At 38.0% G+C, this 16,359-nt stretch overlaps 1 protein-coding gene across 3 annotated transcripts in view; it reads right to left on the bottom strand.

The window, feature by feature from the left end:
* Positions 1–16,359, bottom strand: part of Znf385d (zinc finger protein 385D) — a 416,968-nt gene that overhangs the window by 362,333 nt on the left and 38,276 nt on the right. The gene's annotated exons all lie outside the window — the stretch shown is intronic.

The following is a 16,359-nucleotide window of genomic DNA, read 5'->3' as shown; positions in this document are numbered from 1 at the left end:
AGAAGAAGAAGAAGAAGAAGAAGAAGAAGAAGAAGAAGAAGAAGAAGAAGAAGAAGAAGAAGAAGAAGAACAACAACAACAACAACAACAACAACAACAACAACAACAACAAAACACCTCACAGTCACAATGCATGAGCCTGTACGGGGTCTTGCTATTTATGAGCTCTGTCTCCTTGGACAAGTCATGCTCAATCCCTGAATTTCTGTGTTTCTCACCCATGGGGCATGGTAACAAAGAGGAATGATGCTCAAACTCACAGGCTGAAAAACCATGTGCTCCTTGAAAATAATCTTAGATTTTGGAAATATTATTATATCCCTATTTATTATTTTTAGAGCTTTTCAAAAATCAGGTTCTGCATATAAATGACAACTGAGAAAGTCAATAAACAGCTTTTAAGTGTTTTTATTTTATAAATTGTATAAAATCTAGCCAGAACAAGTGAGAATTTAGTTAAAATTACTAATGTTGAAGACTTTAGGAGTCTTTCCAAACATTTCTAAGAACTGCTTTATGATAAAAGAAAGGATCCTGGGAGAAGCCCACATTTTTTATTGTTCACCCAGAAGCAACAGGGCTCCATGAAGGATTAGGATTAGAACAGTGTAAACCCTGCTAACCCCTTTCTCTCTTCTCCTTGTCTTCTCTTTTTCCTCTTCTTCCTCTCTCTTTCTGTCCCTCTCTCTCCCTTGATCCTTCTCCCAACCCATCCCTCCCCTTCTAAAACATTACCTAGTGTTAGGGCTAGATCCTGCACTGAGAATTCTGGGCCTTAGGACATCATACATATCACTTTTAGGAAGGGAATGAAGAAAAGAGCAATCAAAATTAGTGAGAATTAATTCTCCAAATGGCTGTGAGTGTTCCTTTGTGTGCCTATTTGAAGGAGGAAACTTGGGTCTGACTGTAGGACAATGAATGAGGCAAACTAAGTGCTTTGTGATTAATTTTAATGAAGCAACCTTGTGCTTCCAATTCAGATCGAAGTTCTACCAACTGCAGTGCCAGACTAGTTTTTAACATCACAGTCTTAAAAGGGAGCAACAACAAAATAAAAATACTTTAAAAGGGAAAGAACAGGGGATGAGATGAAAGGAGAGATGGACGGAAGGGCAGAGCCTGTTGGGCTTGAAGCAGGCAGACCTGGACTTGGATGATAAGACTCAAAGGAGACAGCCTGTTTTGCAAGCTGTGTATCATCACAAGACTCTACCTGATGTTGCCTTTTTAGTTCGAAGATTGAATATATACCACAGGATGACACCAGGATCTCGGAGGCCATTTATCTGGTCTGTCAAGCAAGAGCACTTCCTGCAGATTAGACAATCACTATTCAGATTTCATGAAACACTGGCGTTTTGCATTGGAGGATATTCTCTTTGTAGTTACCATACTTAAAACTGTGAGTATCCTTTCATCTCTGTTGCCAAATTATCTTCCTTGGGGAGATGTAAATATTTACTCCCTCCTGTTAAGGCACTGAGTACAACTCAAAATACAATTCCATCACATTTCATGCTGGGTGACATAGACTTTTTTGTGTTTAGTGACCATGGGTGAGGGCTTTTAGGCATGGCCGATCCCTGAAAGCCGATGAAGTCCCTTTCACAGCCTATATACTCAGGCCTATCTCCCACTAGACCCTCAGGTCAGGAGTTTATTAGGGAAAATTGTATCCATATGACTGAAAGAATTCAGTGGAATATCAAATTAGGGTCTGTAATACCCTAATTTGCACCTTTTCCCTGAAGTCATATCAAAAGTCCAAGTCCCCAGGGGCTCTGGCAAGCAGACAAAGCTGATCTTATAAAGATTGTAGCAGAATTGTTCAGGAGATATCCCCTTAAAACAATCCCCCAGAACTCAAAAAGGAGCAGTAGAGTTATTTTTCTGTCCCAAATGTGCTCTGAAGTTACTTCCCCCCACCTTTAAATTAGTTTAGCAATACTTCTGGAGACAGGTGATTTTTAAGAACTGAGAAAAAGAGAAGCTGATATTTACTGTATGATAAGACCCTAGCCTGGTTTGCAAAATTTTGGTCAAAAAATGCCCCCTGATGCAGCAGTTTTGAGTTCAAATGTAGCAGACACCTGGGATTTTCAGCAAGCACACTGCAGGGCACAGAGTGCATCACAGTGTAAGTAAAAATGACCAGTAGCCAATCCAGCTAAAGCTAGGGCTCTTTTTCAAACAATTCAAGCTACATCAATGAAGTATAAGGAGCTATAATACTTCTGAATCTGTCAACAATCCCTCATATAATCTATTCTTGATAGTCAAACAGCAGGTGCTATTAAATGAATATTACACATATAAAATATATATACATATAAAATATTATACATATGTAGGAAAATTCACCTTTAAACAGTAATAGTCGCTACTTTTTTCTCATATTCATGACTAAGAATAGTACTTATGTCTCCTAAAATACCTTGCATTATAGAGAGAATTGCCATTACTATTGTCTTCTTCATGGCAGACGTGTTCAAGCAAATTACATGTACAATTTCTCATTCAGTGTGTGTGGTCTCCTCACCCATATTTCAAGTAAAAGAAGTGAAATGTGAAGATTTAGTAAGCAGAGAAACCCAATTCCGTATGATAGTAAAAGTCACCTTTGGAGAGAGGGACTCTTTTCTCTTTGGAGCCAAGATCACCTGAGATTACTTTCTCTTGGTGCTATCACAGACTAGAGACAAGGATGAGGAATGCTAAGCTAGAGATACTTATGGTGAACAGCTGGCAACAGAGGTGTGCAGTTTAGAATAGGACTATTGAAGACGTAGTGCCTACATAGGTGCCTGACCTTGCAGATTTAATACTTTGTTTTAGTGTTTTTATGAAGTGGAAACAGTACATTTCTGCCCAAGCATGCCTGAGAAAAATCTATGGCCTTTTATTTGCCAGGTACAAATAAGTCATTCTGGCTGTTATGGCATTCATTAGGTTGTACATAACTTGATCATACACAGTAGTACAGAGGCTAGCTGGGAAGAGTGAAGCCAGACAGTAAATTCAGCCACCATTCACAGCATGTAAACATATCTCATTGACCTTTCTTAGTGAATGAATAATAATATTTATGGTCTAAAATGCATAATGTGTGTCCAAATAATATATACATGTCCATCAATATGCAGATCTTTACAAAATGGTTTGCGGCTCATCAGACCTGAGTAGTGCCTTTGGAGTGACGCTTCGAGTAAAATAACAACACGGCTAGTGGAACAATGCTCTCTCCTGTGGAGAGAGATCTGCTTCTGAGTCAAGTTCCCCATAAATCAGTGGGGCATTCAATTATTGGGACATAGGGAACAAGAGTATCACCACTGAACCAGACCTAAAAGTTAACACTTTACATATGCACTTGTGTCTTTTTAATATTTCTTGATGCATTTTTATTAGAAATAAAATGATAAGAGGAATATAAGAATGACAGCTTATTCTTCCTTTCCCCAAGTTTACAGTGTTGTTAGCTCCGCAGGACAGCTTGGTCAGAGAGTGTTGTCAGAACAGCCTTCCTGGGCAGATGCTCATCAGCTGGCCCAGAGTCCTAGAGACAGGTATAGATACCAGCTCTACTTCTCTGGAGTCGTCAGTGTAACCTGCACCAGGAGAGCACAATTACCTTGCAGACTTCTAGGCTACTATAAACTGCACATTTTGCAAACACTGAGTTACATATACTAAGTTTTCTGCCTTTAAACGTTTTTAATCAGGCCTGGGGGCTGAGGATGTAGCTCCATGTTACATACTCATTGTCATACAATCAGTTAGAGCATGCTTGAGGATTGGGTTCAATCTGCAGCTCCACAAATGAATGAAAAGTAAGTCTATATTCATATAACAAAGAAAATAAATCAACAAATAATACGTCAAAGTGATGAGTTACATCCATCCTTGGCTCTGACAGCAGTAAGTTTTGTGATCTGTGTTGAGTAACCCATTTAACCTTGCCAAGCTTCATGATGCTAAGCACAAAAAAAGAAGTGAAGACATGTTGCTTCCTGGGCTTTAATATATCAACAGACAGTCTAAAACTGAGATACATGCTGAGTGTAAATGCTCTTCGAATATAGACCAGATATTGTCTGATGTGAATCCTACAGTGTAAAGCATGAAAATGAAACTTGGAAAAGATAATGAGTATTTTATATGGATGATAATGAATTTATAGTACTTTGTGAATATTAAGTAAATAGGTATATTATATTCTTCACTTGTTTCTTTTGGATTGTTTCAAATATATCTGTCAGGAAATTTAAAATTATATACATAGTCTGTATCTAGAGTGTGTTATATATCTCTTGGACAGCAAAGGACTAGAATAATGGGGGGCAGGTTAGGTGAGTGAAATATAGATAGTTAAAGAATGACTATATGCTAAGGGAACATTATTATTAAAATTACTTTATATTATTGTTAAAGCAATGCATGTTAAATAATTAGAGAGGTATTTCACATGTAGAACAAGAATAAACTTTAACACTACAGTTGTTCAGTTTGGTAAGTCAGCTTGGTATGCCATGTGATTTTTAATTTAAAACCTAGTTTTCTTCTTTCTGAGAATGAATATCCAGGACTAACACACCATAAAGGATTACAGAGGAGCAGCTGGACCTAAGACCTAAATAAACTCTTTGGCTCTGACAAATATTTGACCTTGTGATGTTGAGTAATTTTGTCATCCTGGGTCTCATGTCCTGAGGTGCAAAATTTGGAAGACTTAGTGGTGAGGTCTGTTCTACCTTCTATGTAGAACTGATGTAAGGCTCCGAAAAGGTGCACAAAAATGGCTAGAGAATGGACACTCAAGTAGTACGTACATGCCATTAGCATTACTAAAATGTACAGGGAAGATGTCCAATACCATTCCAGCACAGTTTGTTTCAACTTCCTAATGCACTAGGGGAGTTGAACGGAGTTCTCTCAGGTTAACTGCCTGGAAAACCATTTGACCTTTTTTCTCTAGCTTACAATTCTCAGATCAGACTTTTGAGATTACATAACCTTAGTGTTGGAGTTTCCTTCTGTGTTTGGATTGTGGTCAAAGTCTCTGCACCCTTAGGTATAGTCGCAGAGGCTGGTCTGTAGAGACTGCAGCTGCAGACCTCACTGTGCTCTCGCTTCTAATTGTGTTCATTGTTGGGAGGCAGTAAATCATCTGAAGGAAGAATGAGCATGAGTTTGGACTTTTTAATCTCCTGATGTGTTAGGGTTAGGGTGAATTTGGTGTGCCTTCCACCAAGTCTCCGGTGGATTGTCAGCCACTCATCTCCAAGATAACCTTTCTCTTCACTCAGTCTTCTGTGTTTCCTTATATTCTTGACAAATTTGTAAATAATTCACTTCTTAAATTCCCCATAGTTCTACAGTTTTTGTGTGCCACCCATTTCTTCATGAGTCCCACAACACTAAATCAATAGCTAAGTGTATAGAATATACTATTTAAATGAGAAAGTAGCAACTGCAACCCCATAAAAGTAGCTTATGCTATATATCTTTCAGAAAAGTTATTAAGAAACACACCTAAGAAACAGAACTTCTCTGAGAAGACATCAGAGTTAATGGTCCTTTCACTTTCGGGTCATTAACCTGGCTAGGATTCTAGAGAGGGGACTGAAACTGTTTGTAACACCTCCTTGGAAATTTAAAATTTGAATAGCCTCACCCAAGGGGATGTTCCTACCTGTTCAGGTTCTTTACCATAGAAAAGAAACCTGTTTTTGTTTTCTGCCATCTCAGATGCCATGTAAGTCAAGTTTTCCTTTCTTGTCAGGTGATTTTTCATGGTTGTTATGTAGTTTGTGGCTGCATTGCCTGACTGGCAACCACCTTGGGTCTTCATGTTTCTTGCTAAGGTCCACTTGCACTCCTAGGTTCTTGACTGATAGAACACAGAGCACACTGCACCAAGCCTATGCTGTTCTTACTGGGTTACCCACCTTGCTCTGGAATATTGTTCTTCACTGTCTTTTTATTCACCTTTATTTCATATTACACCGATACCTGATAACATCTATTCATTTAATTCATTATCTTTTTTCTTACCACTAAATGCAAGTTCAATCATGTATTACTCCTCCAAGTATCCTCAATACACTGAACATCACATAGTAGGACATTTATGAAGTGTGTTACATTTAATAATAAATCTTACATTTTAACATCATGCCGGAAAGAATACGTACATAACAAAATCTAGCTTCTTTGTGGCCGTTCACTACATTGATGAAGCAGAGAGAGCCTTCACTATATACAATGGTCTGGCAGAAGTTCTACTTGAACCAACTATAATCATTTTTCATAAATTTAAGCATAATGTTACCAGATTCTTTCATATTTTGAAGAAAAAGACAAATATGTTTTTTCTACACCCAAAATTCTCCACTTACAAACGAGCAATTTTTAATAAAAAGAATATGATTCTAAGGTATTGTGAGACCAAAATGAACTTCATAAAATAGTTAGATGGTTATCAGAATAAAACTCCTGGTCCACACTCTTGCCCTGTGCAATGAAACCATAAATTAAAGTCCATAGTAAGTATCACCTGTGGAATTATGAGTTCTTTTAAAAGGTCCAAAATAGATTCTTGTTTACATTAAGAAAGCATAGCAAGTGTTCATTACTTATACTAAAAAATTCTTTATTTTTATTTTTAATTTAATTTAATTTATATATTTATTTAATTCAATTTATTCACTTTGTATCCCTACTACAGCTGCCTCCCTCATCTCCTCCCAGTCCAACCCACCCTCCCCCTTCTCCCCCTATGGCCTTTCCTTAGTCTGCTGATAGGGGAGGACCTCCTCCCCTTCTATCTGACCCTAGCTTATCAGGTCTCATCAAGGCTGGCTACATCATCTTCCTCTGTGGCCTGGCAAGGCTGCAGGGGGAGGTGATCAAAGAGCCAGCCACTGAGTTCATATCAGAGACAGCCCCTGTACCCTTTACTAAGGAACTCACTTGGAAACTGAGTAGCCAATGGGCTTCCTTTGAACAGGGGTTCTACATCCTCTCCATGCATGGTCCTTAGTTGGAGTCACTTCAGGCCTCCATGAGCCCACGTATTTTGGCTCTGTTGTTTTCTTTTTGCAGTTCCTTTCCCCTCCAGATCTTTCTATCTTCCTCTTCTTCCATAAGGATTCTAGCATTCTACCCAAAGTTTGGCTATGAGTCTCAGTCTCTCCTTCGATACCCTGGTGGGTAGCATCTTTCAGAGGCCCTCTGTGGAAGGCTCCTGTCCTATTCCTTGTCCTCTCTTTCTACTTACTGTCTATCCTGTTTGCCTTTCTGAATGAGAATTAAACATCTTCCCTAGGGTCACATTTGTTGTTTAGCATCTTTAGGGCTACAGATTTTAGTATTTTTATACTATATTATATGGATAATATCCACTTATAAGTGAGTATATATCATATGTGTCTTTCTGCTTCTGAATTACCTCACTCAAGATGATCTTTTCTAGTTCCCACCATTTGCCTGCAAATTTCATGATTTCTTTGTTTTTAATTGCTGAGTAATGATCCAAGACAATAAACACTATCAATTTATTTTAAACGTGACTATAAGTGAATTCTACTGGACTTAAGGTTTAGTTAGCTTCATGGTTTCCTGAACTTCAATGTGTGTGGGAAGTGGTTCTTTCCAAGAGACCGTGGAGCACACGAAACATACTGGTCAAAATTGTTCCTCCAAATTAATTGCCTGTGCTTTCACTGGAGAGCTGAAAGAATAAGAGCCTGGCTTGAGGCCATGTAGTGGCAGAGCCAAAGTGTTCTCTGATGCATTGCCTCCATTTCCAGTTTCAAAACTCCTTGTTCACCAGACCTGTTTCAGTAACAAAATTGCACTGGATAGGAAATTTCTGCTCCACTCCCATGTTTAATTAGCCTTGGGACTAGGCTTGCTCTCTGACCCTGGAGAGTCCATTGGCTCAGAACCTACCATTTCTATACCCAGATACGAAAGCCAAAACCTCAACCTGAGACATGAGCCCAGATGAGCTCAGTCACCAGGGAAAATACATGCTGGATCAATACTGGGATAGGTGAAGACAATGAGTTAAAATGTGGAATCCCTGCACACTCTGGAAATCTGATCCATGGCTGTACTTCCTAAATTACTCTTACACATTGACCTGACCTTTGAAAAGCTGCTCATTTTTTGATATAATGTTTACTTTTCTCAAAGAAAAGAAAACAGATTTCAAGAAGGTCATCCAACTTTGCATAATTACATTGTCTTGCAATGCTCTTGACTTAACCTTGGCATGTAATCAGCTGTCTTTCTCCATAACATTAGAGAAAACCATGATTCACAAGAGTTTCTAATCTTTTCTCTGTTCAAAAGTCAATTAACAACTGAAGCCAATTCTTGCTGTTCTTCTTCTAAATGCCATGAAGATCACAGTCAAAGTAACAGAGCAGCCCACCTGACTCCTGGAGCAGTGCCATGTAAATAGATGGACAGATGGATGGACAAAGAGACTGATGGACCAACAGAAAAAAAAAATAAAAAGGAACAGACTCCAATTTCAGAAACAAAATTGAGCTTAAGAAAATGAGGCTTTTTGTTTGTTTTGTTTTGTTTTGTTTTGTTTTGTTTTGTTTTGTTTTGAGGCAGGGTTTCTCTGTGTAGCCTTGGTTGTCCTGGACTCTGTAGAACAGGCTGGCTGCAAACTCACAGAGATCTGCCTGCCTCTGCCTCCCCAAGTGCTGGGATTAAAGGGGTGCACCACCGTGCCCTGCTAAGTGAGACATTTTTATGCCTTTTGTATCAACTTCCTCAGTTTCCATTCCTTTGTGTGTGTGGACAGATCCATAGAGATGATGTGAAAAGCTTGAAGTTACAGTTCAAAGGCTTTCTGTAGCTTACCTGTAACAAAACCCAGATGTGCTCCACCCTTAGTTGTTCTTACTTTCTGAGTGCATTCATTATTATTTAAAGAAAACTTGAGCAAGCTGATGATGTGACCCACAATGCCAGAGGAGAAAGACACTTAGTTAAACGGTTATTAGTCTTTTTAATGACTACTATTTAGATTGGCTTCATTATGTAACTTACAAATCCCTTCATCTTTATTAAAGATATTAAAATATGCAATGTGAAATGTAACTATGAATGCTTGATTTACAGTGAATTATGCACAGGTGTGAGGCTGTTTACAATACTTTGGCACAGTGGAACATCAAGCTTTCATTTATATTTCATGGTGCCATAAGTATCATTTAACACTAAAATGTTAGGATCTTTACAGGAAGACTTAAAATATGAAGGAATTGTCAATATAGAACAAATTTTTGGCTCAACCATCACCGTAAGTGGGGGAACAAGGTATCTACAACCAAAGGACATCTAAGCAATCTGATGCTCCAAGGAGGAAAAATAAAATGCAAATCGAGGAAGTGTATGCTAATAGCAATAAAAAGAAACCCCCAATTACCCACCTAGCACCACACTCCCACTTCCACTAAGGTAGACACCATTTGGTGAAGAAGTGATCCACTGGGATGCAATTTTAAATATCTTCAGAGGTAAGATCATCTGAGAACACACTGGTCTGTTAAACCACATTTTGTTTAATTTTTGCAGTTAGTAAAATTCAGTCTCTTAATCTACCTTAAGAGACCAGAAAATTTATTTTAAAATTTACAAAATAAAGCTTCTAGCCTGTAAAAGAAGACAAATCAGCTGTTTTGAAATGTCATAAGACAGACAGTGAATAAGCAGGCTCAGATAGGTCTGTGTCGGCAGCCTGGAGTCGTTTGTGATGATGTGGAAGTTGCTCTGAGTTGGCAGCAGACAGAGAAGCCTTTACTGGTACTCAAAGCACCTAAGACCTTGGAAGGAAACAAACCCCTGTGTAACTCAGTTTTCTCATCTATCAGAGAAATAGCTCTGGAGCATACCTAGACTTTTTCTTGGCTCTAAAGCTCCATGAGAGATAAATTTCAATATAAGACCAAAGATCCTGAGTGTTTCTAGGTAGCTGTTGAGTCCTTACTTGTAGCATAAGCACTGGGCTAAGATTTGGCAAATGGTATAAGGAGAAGATTCTGGGAGAAGGAGTGGGGTGGGGAGGTGAAGTTGCTTAATGCTAATCCTGGTGATCTGAGTTTAATCCCACTGTAGGGTAGGAGAGAACCGACCCTGAAAAGTTGTTCTCTGACCTCCACATATACACTTTGGCACACACACACACACATACTATATTTATTTATTTACTTATTGAAATATATAAATTCATTTATATAGTAATTATATATTATATATAGTAATTATATATACAGTAATTCATATATATGTATATGTATATATATATGAGTTAGCAAGCAGCATTTGATGTGGTTCTTAGAACAGCTCCATAGAGAAGTATTATCTCCATCCAGGTGGCTAAAGCAATTCACCAACGATAGAATAAACCCAAAAGAGCAACAGCTATTTTGGAGTAAATACAAGTGCCACATGTCTAGTCTACTTCTAAAACTTTCACATTCCTGAATGGTCCAGACTTCCTACAAGCATGCCTTCCTACAAGCATGGACATCTACCTTAGCATTTGGTTCATTTCACAGTCCAAGATATGGATATAAATGCAGCTTTATTTTGCTGGGATTTTGAATACAATGTTTCTACCTCTACCTCATTGTTTCAGTTTTATTGCTGTTACTCTTTTTGTGCTAAATATTAAAGATTATTTTACTAGGGTGTGATTGAATCAGTCTAACTATAATATTTACATTTCATCACCAGCTTTCAAAAACTACACCTGATTGCCTAAAATTTTCAGCTTATTTGTGTCAGTAGATTTTTTTTAATATATCAACCTATTAAAGTGAGCAAATGGTTAAAACATCCAGAATACACACATACTCTCTTTCCCTCAAATTTTAAATAAGTATGTTAACATCAATGCTGTGTGTGCATATGTATGAACATGTGGCAGTCAGAGGGCAACATTCAGGTTTTTTCTCTACTTTCATCATGTGAGTCTCGGAAATCACACTCAAATAATCAGAGTTAGTGGCAAGTGCCATCACCTATTTCTCAGCAAGGAAGGAGGTAAATGGTATTTCTGCTGACAAGCCAAGCATGGGTACATCACATCAAAATGGCTATAGACTGAGGTTTAGGATTCATTCTTAAAAGACAATATATTGTATCATTCTATTTGTAGACCTTTAGAAAAGGTTAAAACTAGAAAAAAAAAAAAACTGAAGGTGGACCTAAAACATAATATGTTATGATGAGGATGCTATCTTTATTATGGTACCCCAGAGTAGTAAAAGTTATAGTGTGAAAGCATGTACATGAAGAAAATTTATTAGAGTAATTTACATTTATAACATTAAGTCCAGCTAATTCAACAATGTCTGGCAATAAGCAGAAAGTCCGAGAATCCAGTAGTTGCTCAATCTATGAGACTGTATGTCTCAGCTGGTCTTCAGTGTACTCTGGAATCCCAAGAAGTAGGCTCTAATGCTAATGAAGAAATGGACTTACTAACAAGGTGAAAACAAGCAGGCAAAAACTTCCTTCTTCTGTATCTTTATAAAGGCTTCCAACAGAAGGAGTAAGGTGTAAAAGATGGGTTTTCCCAGATAAAAAAAAATCTGGATTAAGTGCTAGAAAGTTGGCTCACTAACTGTTTAGAGCACTGGCTGTTCTTCCAGAGGTTCTGAGTTCAATTCCTAGAACCCACATGCCAGTTCACAACCATCTATGATGGGATCTGATGCCTTCTTCTACCTGAAGATAACGTTCTAAACTGTATAAATAAATACATCTTTACAATCACAAAGCTATGAGCAAACTTCCATTTAAAAAAATCTGGATTAAAGGCATGTTTTCCTACCTTGAAGATCCAGATTAGATGTGGATTTTCCTGCTTCAAATTAAGCAAAAATCCCTCACAAGTGTGCCCTCATGTTTCAGTTTTAGCTAATTCCAAATCTAGTCAAGTTGCCAACCACGAATTGCCATCACAGATGGCAAAGGGGCATTTAAGGTGAACAAAAAGCTATTCTAAAATCCAACTGAGGTAGTGGTTATACAACTGTATGTATGCACACACACACACACACACACACACACACACATACACACACACATATATATGCCAATATTTTTACAACTAAACACTATGTAGCAAATTATTCCTTTATAAAGACAAATAGATAAACAAATACATTAAACAGACTGGGCCTTCTAGGCACAATGATCTGGTGACACAAAACATGATAGTGTGACTGTGGAAGGCTCAGCTTTATGGTTTTTTTCTGATTAAAAAAAAAAAACTTAATTACCCCTTTTAGGAATCATGCAGTTTTCTCCTTTTACCATGTGATTCCTATAGAGTAAACTGCAGTTGTCAGGTTTGGCATCAAATGTCTTTTATCTACTGAACCATTCCACTGGCCCCTTTCCTAAATTCTTATGAGGTGCTTGGAACTTATCCTGTCTGTACAGCTCCATTAACCTTAGAGCCATTTTCTTCACCACACGTTAGTAAGCAGTGCCAACCTACATTGCATCTTATATCCATGTTTCATAAGCCTCACATTTTCTGGGCTTTGATACTCAGTCATTTTTACTACATTCAGGCATGCTGAAAAATATCTATTAAATTATAAATATAGTACAGGAACAATCTATATTAATTCTGCCAACTGCCAGGATTGGGAGCAGCATTCAAGGTCTCTGAACCATGAATGCTTGGATATGTCCAAATCAGTTTTTCCATCAGGAAGTTATTGAACCTCTCACTGGATACAGGTAGAGTTTGGGGAGCTCATCACCTCTTGAGCTTATCTTATTAGTTCTATAAACCTGAAGAAGTCTTCCTGACATCCAGCACTCATCAATAACCATGATAAATAAATCATCTTGCTAGTGAAAGCCTCTGATTTCCTGATCATCTCTTCTACTGTAAACATGTGACATTTACCTTTGAGTAAACTAGACTTTTGGGAGCTGGGCTTCTTTTTCCCACTTATATATTTCTGAAACATAACACAATGACCCCAACGCTACCAGATGTTTCAAAATTCCTTGTCTGCCATTAAGTCTTGCTAAAACTAAAGAAATTATTGGGATGCTTACAAAGAATTTAGCTGTCACACATGTAAATCTTTTCTCAACAACAATAGCCACAAGACAATTCTGAAAGCCCACATCATGTTTCATTAATATGTACCCACTGTATCATGTAAAACAAACAGAGATTAAAAAAATTCACTTCCTTATAAAGTTTTAGGTGCATCCAAGAAATATGAGTATTTGTATTTACATGTACTGATATGTTTTTAAGGTTGCTAAAAGAAAATAAAACAAAATAACCAACAAACAAAAAGTGCAGCCAAATACAAAACCCATATTGTTTCTTCCCAAAACTGTGAGGAAGCTAAGACTCATATAGACAGACAATAGTGCTGGGACTATTGTCTATTCTATGTGGGAATCCCATTGCTGTGTGTCCTCTATTTTATTGAATAGTAAATTTAATGGAACAAATAGAAATGCTAACCAAATAGATGTTTTCCTAACATATGAATGTTGTCTTGCTAATAATAACATTCAGAAATTCTCTATAGCTGATTATAACATTAATTTACTTTTTTCTGAAGGAGTCCTTGAAACCTTTCAAAAGGCAAAACTAGCATTACTGGTGTCTTTGGTAACAAGAACCGTAACAGCATAGCCTCTTTCTTCTACTTTGATGGTTCTTTAGCTTGCAGGCTAAGCATTGTCAACCTCACATCATGCTCACTACAGTCTCTCTGCTCTAAAATAGTTTTTCCTTTAAAAAAATGACTGTAGTTTTCTTCAGTCTTTATCTATTTCCATGCATCATGGCAGGTGTGTGTTGCCTGTGTTAAAAGTTAGGTGCTCTCTATTTCATATTCAGCAGTGCACATTCTCACCCACTTGCCCTCCCATAGAGCACTGGCTATGGGTTTCTCCTCTTCTTACTTTCTCGTGTCCAATTTAACAATGTACAACTGGTAAAATACGTATCTTTTCTTGGCTCAAGTTATCAAGTAGTAAAGAATACAGTCTTAAAATATTTTCATTCTTTTGCACACCATTGCAAAAGTCTATTAAATAATAACTTTTATCAAGAAATATTACACAAATATTTTTATATATATATGTGAAAATTTTATGCAAGAATGAATGAGAATAGTTTATACAGATATGATTCTAACTCACAAATACATAAGCACTTGAAAATACGAGTTTTGCTATCTCTGAATATATAAAACCTGTTGGTGATCTTCAGATGAAGTCTGAACAAATGCAGTTTTCTCTATTCAATCAAAAGCAATTTAGGTTCTGAATCTCTCATATCCTTTTAGCTTCTACTGTCAGAGAATTAATTTATTCTCTATTAATTTTCTGAAATATTTAAATGGATTCTTAATGGACTTTGATTTTCATCCTTACCTTCCGTATACAAACACACACACACACACACACACACACACACACACACACACACACACACTTCAGTTACTGGCTTGTTAAGAGCGCCACACTTTGTAAAATAATAGAATAGTATTTTCTCACTTGTGTACCATGTTACCTTCTTAGCTGTTCTGGGACTACTGGAAAAAAAATATCACAAAAGGGACCAATGTATTTAAGTTAAGATGGTTTCTCTGCCATTCCCCTGGCACACTGGTACCATTTTCCTATGGATTTACACTTGCTGTCTATGGGTTCTGTGAGTTTTAGCTTCATATTTCCCTGGCTCATTTCATCAGATTCTTCAATAAGTTATTCAAGTTTTTCATTTCACCCAAATGCTATGGATATATCTAACATTTCTTTTTACTTTCCACACTTTTATTTTTCTATTTAGAGAAAATTTGTATGTAGAACAAGAAACAATTTAGTCAAATATATTGTCCCACTTCCATCTCTTCACTAGACTGTAGGTGCCATCAATGAGGGAATGGGGCTTCTGTTTCTTCACTGATCTGTTGTCTGCCTCTGTGTGTGTCTTTTTGGTTCACCGTCTTGTCTGTCACTGCCTGTTTTTTTGTGACTGTAACTGAGACTGACGACATAGGACAGATACCTTCTAACTCCCTAGATTTAACTCTTGCACATTTCAGGGAGGCTCAAAGTTTGCTCCACAGGCTCTGGTGGTGGCAGTGGAGAAGAGGCACCAAGAGAAGGCTAGAGTATGTGGAGCCCCAGTCTTGGCACCTCTGCAGCTGCTCTGACCTCTAGTCTGGCAGAGCTTGACAGAGCCCACGTGGGATATGCTGCTGCTCTGGTCTTTGGTCTGGCAGATTAACAGACCAAACTACAAGCTCTGGTGTAGTTGGGTAGAGACTGATTTCAGGGTAAGCCACTCCTAGTGGAACAGGACGGAGGGCTCACCAAGGGAAAGATAGCCATTCTGAGTTTTGAATTTTTTTCTTGTTCTTCTTTTCTCCTTTCGGCCCATGTTGTACCAGTAAATTTTTGTCTTGTGTTGGTTGTGTGTTTGTGTGTGTGTGTGTGTGTGTGTGTGTGTGTGTTTGCTTGTGATGGTCTCAGTAGGCCAGTGACCAAACAACTGCATTATGGTGACTTTGCCTGCTCCATGCTCCCAATGCTATGAGCTGAGTTGCTTCTGGTCACAAGTGAGAGCATTCTTCAGGGCAAGTTGGACAAGCAAGGGCTAGGCATGGCGAGCTTGCCCAGGCTGATAGGTGCACTTTCACCTCGATAGCTGGGAAGACCCAGTTGGGAAAGATGGATAGGGGAGGGGAGGTGTCAGGGTCATCCATGGCATGGAGCCAAATCTACCCCAAGGGTTGATGCCCCTGGGAGCAGCACTAGCTTAAATCCTGAGGCAGAGAGAGCTGTGCCACTGCAAAGAGTGCAGTTTGTGCTAGCCTGGCCTCCAGGAGGAGGAGAACTGAACTTCTACCTTGGCAGTGCCCACTTCACCAAGGGTCAAAGGGTGCTCCAGTGGCTTCAGCAGGCAGGCACCAAGGAGTAGCTGTAGAGTGCAGAGCTACCCCTGCTGCCCCCTGAAACCAAACAATGCTGCTGGGGAGTCCCAACTCCTGCCTGAATTCAGAGATAACGAAGTGCTTAAAATTACAGCTGGAGGAAGTTAGGAATGCTTTTCCTATTTTAAATGTATGTATAGCCATTACATGTTTATTTCTGACTGATCTCAAATGCTTATGTATTTTGGTTATAGATTAACAGTTATTGGATGTGTTTAATGTTTAAATTTAAGCTCTTGTTTAAAACATATATATTTATATATACATAGCAACTATATATGTATGCATATATATATATATATATATATATATATATATATATATATATATATATATA

This window comes from Psammomys obesus, unplaced genomic scaffold (genome assembly GCF_907164565.1).
Source record: "Psammomys obesus unplaced genomic scaffold, mPsaObe1.curated_primary_1811, whole genome shotgun sequence".
NCBI classification, from domain to species: Eukaryota; Metazoa; Chordata; class Mammalia; order Rodentia; family Muridae; genus Psammomys; species Psammomys obesus.
The sequence above is the reverse complement of the archived record's forward strand: the minus strand, read 5'-3'. Positions and strand labels throughout refer to the sequence as shown.